At 34.9% G+C, this 18,185-nt stretch overlaps 1 pseudogene; it reads left to right on the top strand.

Moving 5' to 3' along the window:
- Positions 1–7,356: 7,356 nt before the first annotated feature.
- LOC148548194 (uncharacterized) lies at positions 7,357–9,788 on the top strand (annotated as a pseudogene).
- The last annotated feature ends 8,397 nt before the right edge of the window (positions 9,789–18,185 follow it).

The raw sequence follows: 18,185 nt of genomic DNA, 5'->3' as shown, positions 1-18,185 counted from the left end.
AAGCACAAAGGTACTAAGAAGAAAGTACCTGAAGGCTGGAAGGACAAGAAAGTTCCTACTGAAGACCTCTCACCTGGCATGAGAGTTATCTTCACTAACAATCCAGTCCTACCACATACAGTGAGTCGTGTCCTATCTGTAGAGCATGTAGAGCTCATTCCTGAGAGGACAGGAAGAAAATTTACTATCAAGGGAGAAAATCTGAGCCCATACTCACCTCCGTAAGGAGCTAAAGGTCAAGCTAGTAACATTAAAAGAGTGCTTGTTGGGAGGAAACCCAACCTTACTCAACCATAGTTATTTTCTTTCATTTTGTTTTTCTTTTCAATGTCAGAGTCATGATCATGTGCACCAATCAAGAGACAGAATTCACAGCATTAAAAACAGAACACTCCAGAAAGAGTGTCAATGTTGAATGCTAGCTAGGGTATCCCTGCTGGGCGTTCAACGCCCCATGAGGAGAGCATTGCTGGTGTTGTACGCTAGCCAGGGAGCAGCCCCTGGGTGTTCAAACGCCAATACAAAGAAGCACGGAATCTGAAATTTCCTAGCTTCTCAGGACTTGTAGGTCCCACAGAACTACAGAAGCTCCACCTACCCTACCTTCTTCTACCATACTTTGCTCGAGGACGAGCAAAACTCTTAAGTTTGGTATTGCAAAAGCTCTGCTTTGTGACTTCTACCACTCTTAAGTATAGAAGAAGAGGATGGAGCAAACTAGAGAGCATGCACATGAGCCTGTGCATCCACCTCAACAAAGACAAAGGAGTGACATAGAAGACATCAAGCACTACATGGGATCCTCAAGGAGGAGCACTGGCCACCATCATTCAGGTGGATTCGTTCTCTTCACACCCCTTTCCTGTTATTTTTCTGTTTTCTATCTGTTTATTTATCTGTTCTCTAGTTCTAGTTGCATGATCATTTGCATTGACATCTTAAAGTTGTAAAATGTTCCATATATCTCTCACCTTGCTTAAAAGAAAATTTTAATTGAAAAAAATTGAGAGATGCATGAATTTCAAGTTTAAAATAAGAATGGTTTAATTATGTTGATGTGGTGCCATTTGCTTTTGTTTTCTGAATGTATGAATAAACAGTGCATGTTTGAAGTTAAAATTTTAGAATGTTGGCTCTTGAAAGAATAAGGAAAAAGGAAAAATATTATTGATTATCTGAAAAATCTGAAAATTGATTCTTGAAGCAAGAAAAAGCAGCAAAAAGTAAAAGAAAAAGCATGTTGCAAAAGAAAAAAAATTATTATGCATGCAAAAAAGAAAGAAAAAATGGCGAAAAAATAAAAAATGAAAAAAATAGAAAAATCCATTACTGCCCAAAAATGCAAGAAAAGGGGGGCAAATTGAAAAAGTCAATAACCCTTTAAACCAAAAGCAAGGGTAAAAGGGCCCAAGGCTTTGAGCATTAATGGATAGGATGGCTCAAAGGATTAAAATCCTGGCCTAAGCAGCTAAACCAAGTTGTCCCTAACCATGTGCTTGTGGCATGAAGGTGTCAAGTGAAAAACTTGAGACTGAGCGGTTAAAGTCGTGGTCCAAAGTAAAAAAGTGTTCTTAAGAACTCTAGACACCTCTATCTGGGGACTCTAGCAAAGCTGAGTCACAATCTGAAAAGGTTCACCCAGTTAAAGTGTCTGTGGCATTATTGTATCCGGTGGTAATACTGGAAGACAAGGTGCTCAGGGTCACGGCCAAGACTCTGAAAACTGTGTTCAAGAATTAAAATAAGCTTAACTAAGGGAGTCAATAATATCATCTAGATTCTAAGTTCCTAAGGATGCCAACATCTCTGAGTTTCAATGAATAGTGAGATGCCAAAACTATTCAGAACCAAAAAGCTACTAAGTCCCGCTCATCTGATTGTAACTAAGCTTCATTTGAAACTTAGAAATTTATTGTATCTTAATTTTTTTTTTATCCTACTATGTTTTTAGTTGCTTGGGGACAAGCAATGGTTTAAGTTTGGTATTGTGATGATCGGATATTTTATACGCTTTTTGGCATCACTTTCATATAGTTTTTAGTCATTTTTATTTAGTTTTTATTGAGTTTCTATTGGTTTTAGTGCTAAATTCACATTTTTGGTTTCCACCTTGAGTTTTTTTGTTTTTGTACAATTTCAGGTATTTTCTAGCTGAAATTCAGGAGCTGGAGTAGAAGTCTGATTCAGAGACAGAGAAAGCATTGCAGATGCTGTCTAGATCTGACCTGCCTACATTCGGAAGAGCTTTTCTGGAGCTACAAAAATTCAAATGGAGCGATCTCAATGGCTATGTAAAGTTGACGTCCAAAGCTTTCCAGTAATATATAATAGTTCATACTTTGTTTCGAATTAAAAGGCCCAAAACTGGCGTCCAACGCCAGCTTCCTGCCCACTTCCAGGAGTCCAGCGCACCACGGAGCCTAAGGATGAGCAACTTGCTCAGTTCTTAGTAGTTCTCAGGAAGCTGCAAGTCAACATCTCTTTTGCAGAGGTGTTGGAGAAGAAACCCCCTTATATGGCCTCTTTAAAAAGTGCTATCTCTGAAAAGACGGCCTTGAAGGAGGATAAGACTGTGGTGCTGACCAGGGAATGCAGCGTCCTAGTCCAAAAGAAGCTACCTCCGAAGATGTCAGACCCCGAAAGCTTCGTTATTCCCTGCACTGTAGGGACCATCACGTTTGAGAAGGCACTGTGCGACCTTGGCTCAAGCATTAATCTTATGCCTCTCTTTGTTATGAGGAAGCTGGGGATCCAAGAGGTGCAGCCCACCAGGATCTCAATGGAGGTGGCAGATAAGTCCCTGAAACAGGCATATGGCATGGTGGAAAACATCATTGTAAAGGTTGAAGACCTTTACCCCTTACGAACTTCGTGATACTTGACACTAGAGAGGACAAGGACAACTCCATCATCCTTAGAAGGTCTTTCCTAGCTCCTACAAAGGCCTTAATTCTTGTGGAAAAAGGAGAGCTCATTCTGAAGCATCTAAAAAGGCCTTTCCTAGCTCCTACACTGGCCTTAATTGATGGGAAGATTATATCCTATTTAAGATCCCTAACCCTCAGTCTATCACAGATAAAGGAGGTACCACTATACAACACTTAGTGTTTCAGCCCTCTCTCTCAGTTCAAAGCCTTACAGAGCCTCCAGACATCAAACCTAAGTTTGGTGTTGGGCATCCACCGCCAGCTACTGAGGAAGGAGGCACCAAGAAGAAGGTACCCAAGGGCTGGTGGAACAAGAAGATTCCAACTAAAGACTTCTCACCTGGCATGCAAGTTGTCTTTACTAGAAGTCCAGTCATTCCACACACCGTGAACAAGATCCTGTCTCTGGAGCATGTTGAATTAATCCATGAGAGCACAGGATGGAAGTTCACCATGAGAGGTGAAGATCTAAGCCCCTATCAACCTCCATAAAGGAGTTGTCCATCAAGCTAATGACGGTAAACAAGCGCTTATTGGGAGGCAACCCAACCATACGTATAGTACTTTTATTTTCTTTCGTTTATTTTAGTTATTGCATAATATTTTATTTTTCATTAATTTCCATAGTTTTTCCGTTTTTTTTTTTTAATGTTTGTGATCATGTGTAGCACCTAGAACAAAAATAGAAATACTTAGGATTGAAAACAGAACACCCTGGAGAGAGCCCCTTAAATGCCAGAACTGGCGCCCAACACCAGAAAGGGAGGAAGCAAGGGTGTTCGACGCCCATTGAGGAGTCCCAAGACTAATTTTTTGGTCCCCATAGGGCGTTCAACACCCATTCTTGGCGTTGAACGCCCCACCATAAAAAAAAAAGAGGTGCATCCCTGGCGTTCAACTCCCAAACCTGGCATTGAACGCCCAGGGGGAGACAGGCTCACTCGAGTTTGAAGCTTCAGAAGCTAGTGGGTCCCACCCAGTCCCCACCTACCCCACCTATCATTCACTCCCTTCTGTCTCTCTCTTACTTTTTCATCCTTGATTCCCACACCATACTTTCCCTCTTCCCAATACACACTCATAAATCCAATCACCTTCTTTTCCCACTAATCCCACCCACTTCAAATTCAAACTTTCCCCCTCCCCCATCTATCTTTCCCTCCCATATGACTGAACTCCAACCCTCCCTACCCCTATAAATACCCCTCTTTCTCTCCTTCAATACCACACCTTCATAATACTCTACCCCCTTCCATCTTATTCTTCATACACTTCCCTTCTCACCCACTTCTCCCCACTTGGCTGAAGGCTCTCTTCTCTCTCCCTTCTATCTTTTTCTTCTTTCTACTCTTGTTTTTCTTTTCTTTTTCTTCTATTTGCTCGAGGACAAGCAAAATATTAAGTTTGGTGCTAAAAATCTCTGCTATTTACTTTCTATTCTTAATCTGCATGGCACCAAAAACTGGAGAATCTTTAAGGAAGAGAAAAGGAAAAGCCTCCTCTTCCACTTTCGAACCTTGGGAAAACTTAATATTCCTCACCAAAGCTCATCAAAACCACTTATATAATATGGTGAGGCATAAAAAAGTGATCCTCGAGGTCCCCTTTAGGCTCAAGAAAGATGAGTATCTGGAGATCCAACAAGAAGTCTGGAGAAGAGATTGGGAAATTCTGGCCAATCCCATTTCAGCAGTTGAAACATTAATGGTGCAAGAATTTTATGCCAATGCCTGGGTCACTAAAAAGCACGACATTAGTGTGAACCCAAAGCCCAAAAACTGGCGCACCATGGTCAGAGGATAAATCCTATATTTTAGCCCGAAAAGTGTGAGATTGGCACTGCAACTGCCTCGGTTGCAAGGTGACCCACACTCTTACACTCGAAGGGTCAACTCTGACCAAAGGCTAGAGCAAGTGCTTGCGGACATCTATGTATCCGGAGCTCAATGGAGGAGGGACGCACATGGCAATCCCTACCAACTGGGTAGGCTTGAACTCAAGCCTGTGGGTAGAGGATGGTTGGAGCTTATCCAATGCTCCATCATCCCCACAAGTAACCGATCTGAGGTTACCATCAACAGAGCTGTGATGATCTACTACATCATGCTCGGGAATGAGGTAGAGGTACATGAGGTAATTCCTCAAGAGATCTACAAGGTAGCTGAAAAGGCCTTCACCCAAGCACAGATGGCGTTTCCTCACCTCATTTATTGCCTATGCAATTCGGCTGAAGTTTGCATAGGAAGAGACACCCTAATTGAGATGGACAAACCCATCACAAGAAGGAGGATGGAGCATGTCAGGAAGCCTGCACACGAGCCACAGCACGAGCCTATTCAGTCACCTCCACCGAAGATCCTGGAGGTGCCACAGGGAATGTACTTTTCTCCCCGTGACTATTGGGATCAATTGACTACATCACTAGGGGAGCTGACTTCATCTATAGATCAGCTGAGGATAGAATATCAGGACCAATCCGCCATCCTCCATTAGATGATGGAAGATCAGAGGAGCATGAGGGAGGAGCAGCTGAGACAGAGGCGAGACATTGAGGAGATCAAACGCTCCAGAGGATTCCCCGGAGTGAGTAGTAGCCGCCATCACTAAGGTGGTTTAGTTTCATTCTCCCTTCGTAAGTTTTATTTTTGTTTTCGTTGTACTCTATTTTATTATCTATTTTCTATTCTAGTGCATGATCACATTCAATATTTTATTCCTTTCTAGTATTATTTTCTTTTCTTTGTTTTGTTATAAGATATCTTATGTATCTATCATCAAGCATAAAAAAATTTATTGAAAAGAGAAGCAGTGAATTACACAAGGTTTCGAGTTATAGCATGAGTTATTCCAATTACTTTGATGTGATGGCCTTATCTTTATTTTCTGAATGTATGAATTAGCTGTGCATAATTGATATTGAAGTTAAGTATGTTGGCTCTTGAAGAACAGTGAATTTAGAGAAGTATTATTGATTCTTTGAAAAATAAAAAAGATTGATTCTTGAAGCAAAAGAAACAGTAAAATATATGTATATATATATAAAATAAAAAAAAGAAAAATAAAAGAACAAGGATCTAATGCTTTGAGCATCAATGGTTAGGATGGTCAAAATTGGCCTAAAAAGCTCAAATGAGTTGCTATTCCTAACTATATGCTTGTGGTGTGAAGGTGTCAAGAAAATCTTGAGACTGAGCATTTAAAGTCGTGATTCAATGCAATAAAGAATACGCTTAAGAACTCTGAGCACCACTGTCTGGGAATTTAAGTAAAGCTAAAATTCGAATCCAAAGGGTTCCCTCAGTTAAGTGCTTGTGGCGTTTATGTATCAGGTGGTAATACTTGAAAACAAAACACTTAGAGTCACGGCTAGGCTCAAAAGGTGCAAAGAACCAAAAGAAAAAGATATGGTCAAGAATCAAGAAAAACTAAAAGAAGAAAATCAATAATATCATCCGGATTCTAGTTCCAAAGGATGCCAATGTTTCTGAGCTTCAAAGGAAAGTGAGATGCCAAGGCTGTTCAGAAATAAAGAGCTAGTAGCCCCGTTCAATAATTGGAACTGAGCTTCATTGACAACTCTGAAAACCTGATGTATTTTTCTCTTCTAATTAGTCCTATCTTGTTTTTTGTTGCTTGAGGACAAGCAACAATTTAAGTTTGGTGTTGTGATAAATGAATATCTTATACCCTTTTTCATAGCATTTTCATAGTGTTTTTAGTTATATTTTATTAAGTTTTATTATGTTTTAGTGCAAAATTCATCTTTTGGATGCTACTTTGAGTTTTTGTATTTTTTCTATGATTTCAGGGGATTTTTGGGCGAATTTGGCAAAGTCTTGTTCAGAGACGAAGAAAAGATAGCAGATGTTGTCAATCCTGACCTCTGTGCACTCCAACGAGCATATTTTGAGCTAAAGAGGTCCAATTGATGCTGTCTCAATGGCGTTGGAAAGCTAACTTCCAGAGCTTTCCAGAAATCTATAATAGTCTACACTTCTCTTCCAGAATCACTGCCCAAAATTTGCGTTGAACGTCCACATCTGGAGTTTAACGCCCAAAGAGGAGCAAGCCAATGTGGTCCCTGAACCCAATGTCTAACGGTTACATGACGTGGAAATTGAAAGTGTTTAACCCAATATGATCCCTGAACCCCTTTTTAACCCTAACTACAGAAGTAGCGCACCACTTCTTCTTCTTCTTCTTCCCTGTTCGTTTTTTTCCCTGTTCGTTTTCACTCGCTGCATGGGTACAAAAACCATTTGATTCGTCCTTGTTTCTCTTCTAGTTCATCACCAATCTTCGGTTATCTACCAATAAAAAACTTCAATTTTCAAGTCCTCGTGAATTCTGAGCCATCTGGGTATTCTTACTTCCCTGAAAAAGGTAACATTTTTTCTTCTTTTTTGTTGTTTCAATCCCAAATTCTTCAATGGCACAAGTTGTTAAGAAAAGAGAGAACAGCAGAACTCGCATGAGCAATTTTTTAAGATATCTGCTAAAAAGGTTCATGTTCGTGAACCATCATCACCATCATGAGCTATAACAACAACAACATTGCCATGGTGATGGAGATGAAGAACAAGAGATTGAGCTGAGCCTTGGTCTTTCAATGAACGGTCGTTTTGGTGTGGACCCAACAGTGAAGAAGATCAAGAGAACAACATCAATACCTGAATTCTCATTCTTAAAGCCCCTCATCAGAGATTAAGATAATAACAACAGGAATAATAATAATCAAGATATTGGGGGGTTACTTTAATAACATGCCAATGTCTTGCACAACGAATCTGATAACAACATGTTCCCTTCCAACGAAGACAGAGGAGGAGTGGAGGAAGAGGAAGGAGTTGCAGATGTTGAGGAGGTTGGAAGCAAGAAGAAAGCGCTCTAAGAAGCAGCAAAGAAACATGAAGGCCGTGAGAAAAAAGAGTAACCGTTCTTCTTCTTCTTTCTCTGAAGATATTGCTTCTTTTGTTGATGGAAACAATAGCAATCTGGTGGAGGCTGCTTTGAATGAATTTAGTAGTTTGGGGAGAATGGCGTCGTTGAGTACTAGCGTGGCAATCCATTGCCACATCACTGTCGCCAGGAAGCAGTTTGGACAGAAAAACGGGAAGGGATCAAATAGATGTATTTTTTCTAATCTCAAGGACATAAATAGTGTAATTAAAAAGTCAGGAACCAAATCGATATATTTTGTGAATCTCAGAAATTATTTTGGGATTTAACTCTCACATTTAAAGGTGTTAATTGGCAAAACAATAACTCTTATAAAAACCCATTAAATGAGGTCGAGGGACTTCTTTTGAATATTAAATATAACTAACAGTTCAATAGGTACAATTCATTCATTTTTTAATGTTTTTAAAAAATTAATTTTTATAATTTTATTTTTAAAATTATAAATTTAATAAAATAGTTTAAACATTACAAATAAAAAAATTAAAAAAAAAAGGAATTATATGGGAAGTCGAGGAGTGACATAGAATAGTTTTAGGAATAAGTCATCTAATGAATGGTAATGCTACTTATTATATGGTTTCTTTACCTGTTTGAATATTTTTAAGTAATAAAATATATAAAAATGTTATTTGTACATTAAAATCAGTCATTAAAATTAATTATTAATATATTTATGTATAAATATATGTGTGATTTAATTTATTTTTAATGTGTATTTATATTTTAATATATATTTTATATTTATAATTAATTTTGATAATTAATTTTAATGTATACGTAGCATAACTCTAAAGTATAACGGGGAATCACCGATATATGTTATACTCTTATATGGAAATCAATAGTTGCATGCGTTCTCAATTAGTGATTTTTCCACTATACGGTCAAAAACTTAAAACTCTTTACATATAAGGCTTTATTACAGTAACTAATTATTCTATCATTCGATTTTTAATATAAAAGCTGTAGCTTTTGAATGAATTATATGTTGAAAAAATCTTCTTCAAATTGGATTTAGTTAGATAACTAGTGTATATTCTCGTATTTTGTATCGGATAATAAATAAAATTATATAAAAAATTTATTAAAAAAATTAAATAAAATATATATAGAAATTATTATTATAAATATTTGACAAAGTTATATTTAAAATTAAAATTTTAAAATTCTAGATATTAAAATATTAAATATAATTAGTATTTATTTTAATTAATTTGAGTTTGTTGAGCGGTCATCTCATTTGTCTACTTAAACAACTATTAGGAGTTAGAATCTCGTCTTATGTGTGTAGTAATCTATTGACTAACAATAAACCCTTTATAAATAAAGCATCAATACATGGTTAGACTTGGCAGGAGTATCCGAATACGTAGGTACCTTACCCATCCATATCCGGTTGGGAAGAGTAATAACTTGACCCGAGTCGGGACAAGACATGGTCAGGTTTAGGGTGTACCCGCCCCGGATATATACATATAAACACTTTTTAGGAAATAAGATTTGCCTTAAATCACAGATTCAGTGATTCATAACTTCAGTCCATACTCTATAGCCATGCCAGAGAAACCCAGCCATCCTCACCCAGAGTCTTCTTCTCGGCTTCTTCGCAAAAACCCTCATATCTCCTGTCATCGTCGTTGCTGAGCCCATCGCTGCATATGTCTCTGTCATTGCTTATCCCGTTACCATTGCTGTTGAACCTGTCGCCACCTTTGTCCTACCAAATCCGTTTTCTTTAGGTAAATTCCTCTCTCTCTCTCTCTCTCTCTCTCTCTCTCTCTCTCTCATTATGAGTCTGTTAAGTTCTTCTTTTCTTCTTCTACAGACTCATCACTTAGACGCCATTGCTATGAGCCTGACCGTTGCATTGCAGTTTCATGTGAGTCTGTCACCGAATAAAATAGAATTTTTATTCAAGTTGGACTAGTTAGAAACAGGCATGCATGAGATCATTTTTACATGTAATTTCTAAATTTTCTCATCCAAATTTGATCTATGTGGTTGAGTATTTTAGTATGACAAATCATCGTAGTTTCGTTGTGACACTAATATGATAAAAGTTGCGGTAATTTCATAACTAATATATGAGACAGACCAGATTATTAAAGTAACTAAGGAAATAACATTCAGATGTGCGCATCAAGTTTATAAGATGTGATTATCTCAGAAAAATATATATGTATAGCTCAAGTGGAAGATTGTTAGGAAATTGTTATTTCTTAATATATTTATGGGCAATACATATATTAATTATAATCGAAAATTAACTAATTTGACCTTAAATGACTTATATAACGGTGATTTCATTTATTGTCATAAATGTTGAATTAAATAAGTTATTATTACTTTAAATTTGGATAAATGAGACAAAAATCGGAGTCACACTCAAATATAATTTGAATTATTTAGGGTTTAATGAGTGTAATGACTTCAGGATTTTGGTCCTCAACACATCAAATCCGCCACCATAGCTCTTTTCCCATAGTTGAGTTGCGATTCAGGCATTCAGCCCTATTAGAAATACAGAAGGTTTTGGTTGACTGATAAACCACTATTTTATGGTTTATATTATGCTAAATTGAGTGATTTTTCATCCATTATTCTCACGCTTATTCATAGAAATCGCATGTTTTACGTCTTCCTTCCTAATTTTGTGCTATGATTGAAAACATGTTTCTTTGACCTTAATTTTATTAATTTTAATCCTCCCTTTATACCATTCGATGCCGTGAAATGTGTGTTAAGTGATTTCAGAGATTACAGGGCAGGAATGGCTCAGAGGATGGAAAGGAAGCATGCAAAAGTGGAAGGAATACAAAAAACTGAAGGAACTGCTAAAGCTGTCCAGCCTGACTTTCTGGTACTAAATCGACCATAACTTGAGCTACAGAGATCCAAATGACGCGGTTCCAGTTGCGTTGGAAAGCTAACATCTGGGATTTCACAACAATATATAATTTTTCATAGCTTCCTCGAATATAAGCAATGCGAACGCGTGAATCACGCGGACACGTGACTTGGAAAAAATGCAATCCGCGCGAACGCATGGACGACGCTTCCGCGTGACTTTGCAGCGACCTGTACGTACCAGAAATTGCTGGGGGCAATTTCTGGGCTGTTTCTGACCCAGTTTTCGGCCCATAAAATACAGATTAGAGGCTATAAAGTGGAGAACACATTCATTCATTAACACATCTTTAATATACATAATTTTAGGTTTAGATGTAGTCTTAGAGAGAGAGAGGATCTATCCTCTCTCTTAGGATTTAGGATTAGGATTTCTCTTAATTTTAGGATTGCTTCTTCATTCCAGGTTCAATATTCCTTTAATTTATGTTTCTCTTCTACTTTTAATTATTCTAATGCTTTTACTTGTTAATTACTTATGTTGCCAAATTGGCTTATGAATTCTTCATGATAAGATTTGAATGTTCTATTTAATATAATTTGAGGTATTTTAGATATAAGATTGCTTTATTAATGCTTTTAATTTAATTTAAGATTTATTTTCCTTTTGGCTTTGGTTAAGTAATTGGTAACACTTGAGTTGTCAAACTCAGCGGTTGATTGAGAGTTGGAAACTGCTGATTGACTTGGATCCCTCTAAAGCTAGTCTTTCCATAGGAGTTGACTAGGACTTGAAGAATCAAGTTAATTAGTCCACTTGACTTTCCTTTATTTAGTAAGGGTTAACTAAGTGGGAGCAATAAAAATTCTCATCACACCTGATAAGGATAACTAGGATAGGATTTCCAGTTCTCATACCTTGCCAAGAGATTTTCTAATTATTAATTTATTATTTTTTTTGTCATTTAAATTACTTGTTCCTTATTTCAAAAACCCAAAACGAAATTCTACCTTTTCCATAACCAATAATAAACACACCTCCCTACAATTTCTTGAGAGACGACCCGAGGTTTGAATACTTCGGTTATTTATTTTTATTGGGTTTGCTTTAGTGACAAACAAAACTTTTGTACGAAAGGATTCTCTGTTGGTTTAGAAACTATACTTACAACGCGATTATATTTGTGAATTTCTTTACTGATAGAAAATCAGTTCGTCATTGACGAATATCAAAGAACCACAAGAGTCAAGCTATCTGATCTCAATTATGCTCTCGAATGAAGGGACACTTCTGCGATCTCAGTTATATTTCTTAATGATTTAACATGGATGATCTTGAGGTTGAGAAATCCTAAAATTTTCAGATAAAATAGAATTTTTATTCAATCAAATGATGATAAATAATTTTATTGAATTAAATTATATTAATATGATCATTGGATAATAAAATAAATTCTAGAAAATAAATAAATAATATTTTAAGAGTATAGAAATATTAAATTGTCATTTCAATTTACTTTTTAATCAACGATAATAAATATCTTGAATTAATTAAATTTTTAAAAAAATTATATACCTAAAATTATTTTATTTATTCAAAAATCTTTTGAACATATAATGGCTCAATTAGAAGTTGACTATTGAAATTGAATATAATATTTTTAAATTCGTATTTTTAATAAAAAGATGTACTTAGTTCTATCCATCCTAAATAATTCTATATTTACTATTACTTATCCATCTAACTAATTCCAACATTGACAGAATATTGTTTTTAGATGAAAAAAATTTAAAATATATTTATTCTATTTCAAAAATTAGTATTCATATTTAACTTATGATTTCAACAAAATGTCAAAAAATATTATATTTTTTAGTTAAAAAAGTAAAATATCTATAAATATATTTTTGTGCTTTAGCTTTAGATTTTTTTAAAAAATTTGGTAAGTTAATGGAATCAAATTATATTTCTATATCATATATAAGAATGTATATTATAATAAAAAATGTTAGGTGTAATAAGAACAAATACATAAATGAAAGTAAAATTTAAAAAAATAAGAACCAATAAAATATTGAAGAAAAAAAATATAAATAGAAGAGAAACAAAATTATTAGGAGAAGAGAAATAATTTAATAAATTTTATGTGTATATAAAAGAGGAATAAAAAGAAGATATACAATACCATGTTTAATTTAGCAAGATTTATGAGAATAAGTACATAGAATAAGAGAATAAAAAAATAATAAAAAAATTAAATATCTGAATTAATGTCAAAAGTAAAAAATAATAAAATAATAATAATTCATCATAATCTTAATCTTTTAATAACAATATAATTAGTCTACAATAATCTTAATATAATCTTTTAATATAATTAATTCTAATCAAGTAATCAAATAAATTGAATATAAATTTATATAATCTAATCGTATAAAAAAATAGTAGATTTTTTTACAATTAGACATATTATTGGGAATATATATATATATATATATATATATATATATATATATATATATATATATATATATATATATATATTTATTGTGGAGATAAAACATTATTTTAAAATGAGATTATTATTATTATTAATGACATATAAATATTAAAATTATATTAATACATTAATTGAAATATATTATTAGAATAAAATGTTGTAAAAATTAAAATGACTAAAATTTATTAACTTTAGTTAGTTAAATTAGCTTAAAATATGAAAGAGATGATTAATCAAGTTAAATAAATTAGAAAATATTACTGAGCAAAGCAAAGTAAAAAATCACTTTCTTCGTTTAACTCCCAAATTAGAAATTTTAAAGTTGGTCCTTTTTACTTGACCGAAGACCTTAGAGTTACACGAAAAAAGTTGTTTAGTGGTAAACCCAAATTCAAACCCTTGAGATAGTGCTTTGTCTCTAAGAAATAATTTGAGCATTTGATTCACAGCAGTCATTATCAGAGAACACTTTCTCCATTTATCCCAAATTGGAGTTGCAGAGATTTGGAGAGGGAGTAAAGAAAATAGATTGCATGCAAATGGAAATAAATCACCTTTATCCGCTGACTTAGCTTAGCTAGCTTGCTTTGATTTGGGTGATTAGACATTAGCTTTTGTATTTTACCTTTCTCTCTCTTCCTTCTCTGGTGAATGAACAAGTGGGATGAAGCTCTCTCTTTCTTTCTGATTCTAACTGAATCATACTTGTGAACATTGGCTTTGGAAAGGTTTAGCTTGGTGGAATTTTCTTGGACATGGGTTGGATATAATTTTCATCCGACCCAGCTGATTTCTTTGCTTTATTTCTTTGAGCTTTGTTAGATAGAGAACCCACCAACAATCTTTGTTTTATTTGCTCTATCTCATTGGGCTGCTGCTATTGTAATTTTGGCCTGCAACAATAACCAAGACAATTAAAAGCTACTTGGATGTTTAACCCATTAGATCAATGTTTGTCATCATTAATTTAGTTAGTTAATTTCTTAACTCAACAAAGAACCTGTGCAAATTTAGAAGAAGAAGAAGAAAGACGAGGAGGAGAAGGAGAAGGAGAAAGAAACGGAGAAGGAGAAGGAGCACGTGATTTGAAAAGTTGTTATAACAACTTGGTTATACTTAGATAAGTATTTTGCTTGGATGTAGGGCTTTATTCTTAAAATACATAATATTAAATTGTGTGATATTTAAATATCTAATCAAATCAATTAGTTGATATAATTAATCTATCATAATGACTTGTATTTAATAAGTTAAAAAAATAAATCAAGAAACACTCTTAGAAGCATGTCACGTTAGCTTTATCATTAACAGCCTCTGATCATACAAAAGGATCCTTAAACCTGAATTAGAAAAGAAAAAGAAAAAGAAAGAGAGAAAAAAATAACAAAGAAAAGAAATAGAGTAAAGAAAGAAAATCAAGATAAAGATCAAAGATTGCAAAGCTCTAAGCATCAATGGTTAAAGAGCTTAGTTATGTGTCTGTGGTGTTGATTATCCAAGAATAGGGCTCGGATAACTAGATCCGAGGGGTGCCTCATCACCGGGTAACTTGGGCCAACTAGCTCGGGATTATTGATCAAAAATCCACCATTAAGAGTTTCCTTGAGACAAAACATTTTGAAGTCCAAAGAGGCTATGGACATCGATGGTTGAGAATTTAAAGTCTTTAACTATATGCTTGTGGTGGAAATGTATCAAGGAGTGACTCGGGTAATTAGATTCGAGGTGTGCTTTATCACCTGGTCACTTGGGCCAACTGGCCTGGAATTATCTATTGAATGCCCACAATTAAGAGTTGCCTTGAAAATGGAGCATTTAGAGTTGTCAACCCGAAAAGCTCTTTATTATAAATAAAGGATTCAAGGATCAATCAAGGTTTAAAAGAAGGGTCTCGTAATATCATCTGAGCCTTAACTCTCAGGGCTCCTCCACTCCCAAGAATGCAAGACTCATTAAAAAGGGAGAGAATTAGAGATAATCACATGGTTTTCTAAGCCCCATTCCTAAGAGAGACATCGCTTCAGGAATGATTTAACCTCCATTCATCTAATGCAATTTTTTTCTTTTCTTCTCTTTTGCTTGAGGACAAACAAAGTATTAAGTTTGGTATTGTGATGTATTCGTATCTTTAATGCTTTTCCTTTAGAATTTCAGTCAATAAACTAAGAATTCTTGTTAGATAAGCAATGACTTCATGGTTAAATGAGCAATACTTTGAGTTGGTTGAATTTATTTGTTACCGGAGAAATTGGCAAGAATCAAGGAAGAAATAGAGGCCAGGAGTCATCATGAATAAGAAGCACATGAAAAGGAATCAAACAGCGAGTTATCTGGACCAAACAAAGAGCTCCCTAAACAAACAAATGAGGGCACACACTGGCCATGGGACGTGGAATACAAGGTGTGCCACGGCTAGGATCAAACATAGAGGAATTTGAAAACAAAGAAGATTGATTGTGGAACGTGGCACTCTAGGCGTAGCACACTGGGAAAATAAAAGAGTTAATGCTTACGCGTTTAGCATGCATACGCAGAAATGTGTAAGCATCTATGGTGAGTGGATATCATTCCCACAAGAATTAAAGGATTGAGCACACAAATATCAAATTAAATTACTAACTAGATCAAATAGAACCTGGAGTTGGTGATTGTTGAAAATCCTAGAATGATTGAATGTTTGGAAACTTAAAAGTTGAATACTTTGGACAATGCTTGTTGAATTGGAAGAAATCAATTTTGAGGAATGTCTAGGGTTTTGGAGATGTTCTTGTTAACCTGATTCTAAAGTTTGTAAATTTTTTTTCACGACAAATCTAAAGTAACTAATTTTCGATGTTTCGGCTCCTCGATTTCTCTTTAATTAATTAACCGCCAATGTCTTCGTCAATCGGTTAATTAAAGAGGTTAAGTTAAAAAATCTGATTCATCTTCTCAGTGAGAAAATACAATTTTTGAGAATTGTCCTAATCCGAATTATATGTCACGTATTCAAAACTAGGATAATCAAAATCATGTATGGTGTCGCACACTTAGAAAACCATTATGTCTAGTTGATTCAAAAAGTTATGTGAAAGAGTTTTCGAGAACGATTTGAAAATCAGTTCTATCAAATCAGTAAACAAATCCAAAACGGGATTATTACACCTGTTGATGCTACTAATCCTTTAGTGATGAAGAACGAAATACTCAATCATAAACAGATTAATGCAAAGCTTTAAAATAAGGAAAAACTTAGATTAATAAACTATTGAAAGATGAACAGAGCTCCTAACCCTTTGACAAAAGTTTAGTGACTCATGGAGAATTGAAAAACAAAACAAAAGAAAGGAAGAAGAAGAGAGACACATGAGGGATCCGAAGATTCTCCCCCACGACTTGCCTCCTGTGAATGTAATTCACTTATTTATGCCTACGGCTTTTAATTCAAATTCTAAAAACTAAATATTATCTTAATCAGAAATAATTAAGATAACTCCTAATAATTCAAATCTAAAAACCGAATTAAAACAGAATTAAATTCAAATTTAATTTAGACAGAATCTTCTTCAATTTTCAAATTGAAATCAAATCTTTGAGGTTGAGCCTTGTTGAGATCAATAGTGGTGTGTAATTGGGCCTCTCTGGCATGGAAATTGGTCTTAGGTGTGTAAAATTGAGTCTTGGGCGTGCCCCTTGGCATTTGGGTGTGTAACGCCCTCGCTTGGCCCTCTTCCATGGCATGGCACGCTGGTCTTGGGCGTGGCACGCCGTGCACTGTTTTTTCCTTGGGCGCTGTTTTTTGAGCTGCAAAGGTGAGGGTCGTTTCAGACTTAAACTAAATGTCCACTATAGACATATGTATATCGTTTTGAAGCTCTAGATGTTAGCTTTCTAACGCCACTGAAACCACCTCATTTGGACCTCTCTAACACTATTTTTGATCACTTAAGTACGAAGAGGCTAAAGTTGATAGCATTGCAAATTCTGCTTTCCAGGGGTTTGCTTCTCTTAGGGCGTGGCACGCTTTTCTTACTGTGTTGCACACCCTTCCTTGATTGCTTCTAGGGACCTTGGGCTCCTTCCCAAGTTTGGCGTGCCTCCCTTCCTCGTGGCACACCAGCTTTGCATATTTAAAGGGTGTGGCACACCAACATGGCGTGCCTATATTCTTGAAGTAGATTCATGCGTATGCACAATAAGACACATTTGGAACTTGTGCGTGTGCACACCACGAGAGGCCTTTTCTAGTTGGAGCGTGAGCACCTATGTGTACATATGCACATCTTCTATTTTCTTGAAAAACTCTGTTGTGTTGCTCTTTGATCATCTTCTCTTGATTATTTGATTTTCATTTCTTTAAATCCTGTATTTTTTTTAAAAACACTTAGTAAATACCTTAGAAACAAAAGATACTTAAAATTAATATATTATAAGATGAAACTGTAATTAAACCTAAAAAAACAAAAATTAAAAGCAAGAAAAATAATTAAAGATACGAACGCATCATTACTCTTGCTCTTTTTAGAAGCATTTTTTCTAGAGTATAATTCAAGTTCTCCTTAAGTAATACATATAGTTCTACCATTTTACCACTATATCAACATTTTTGTTGATATTCCTTCCCTTTTAAAATATCTATCATTTAAAACTTTGGTATATAAATAATTTTGTATATCTCAACTTAAATTTTATCTAATACATATTGAATTGTTAATGTACAAAATCTTCAAAAGAATGGATAAAGAAGGGAATATAATTCAGGACTAAAGTCCTCCTTTTTGAAGAAGAAAAAAGGTGTTTATCTTTTTTTTCAATCCGAACACATGAAATCCTAGAGTGCTTACATGTGCAAACTTGCTCACTATTTTTTTTCCTTTTTAATATATATTTTTAGTTAAATTACATAGTTGGTCTTACACTTTAAGTGAAATTGCAAATTGGTTCCTATACCTTAAAAATTTGTAATTGA

The sequence above is a fragment of the Arachis ipaensis genome, chromosome B8 (genome assembly GCF_059453495.1).
Source record: "Arachis ipaensis isolate K30076 ecotype BB chromosome B8, ASM5945349v1, whole genome shotgun sequence".
NCBI classification, from domain to species: domain Eukaryota; kingdom Viridiplantae; phylum Streptophyta; class Magnoliopsida; order Fabales; family Fabaceae; genus Arachis; species Arachis ipaensis.
Note: the sequence above shows the minus strand (reverse complement) of the source record. Positions and strands in the feature narration are given on the sequence as shown.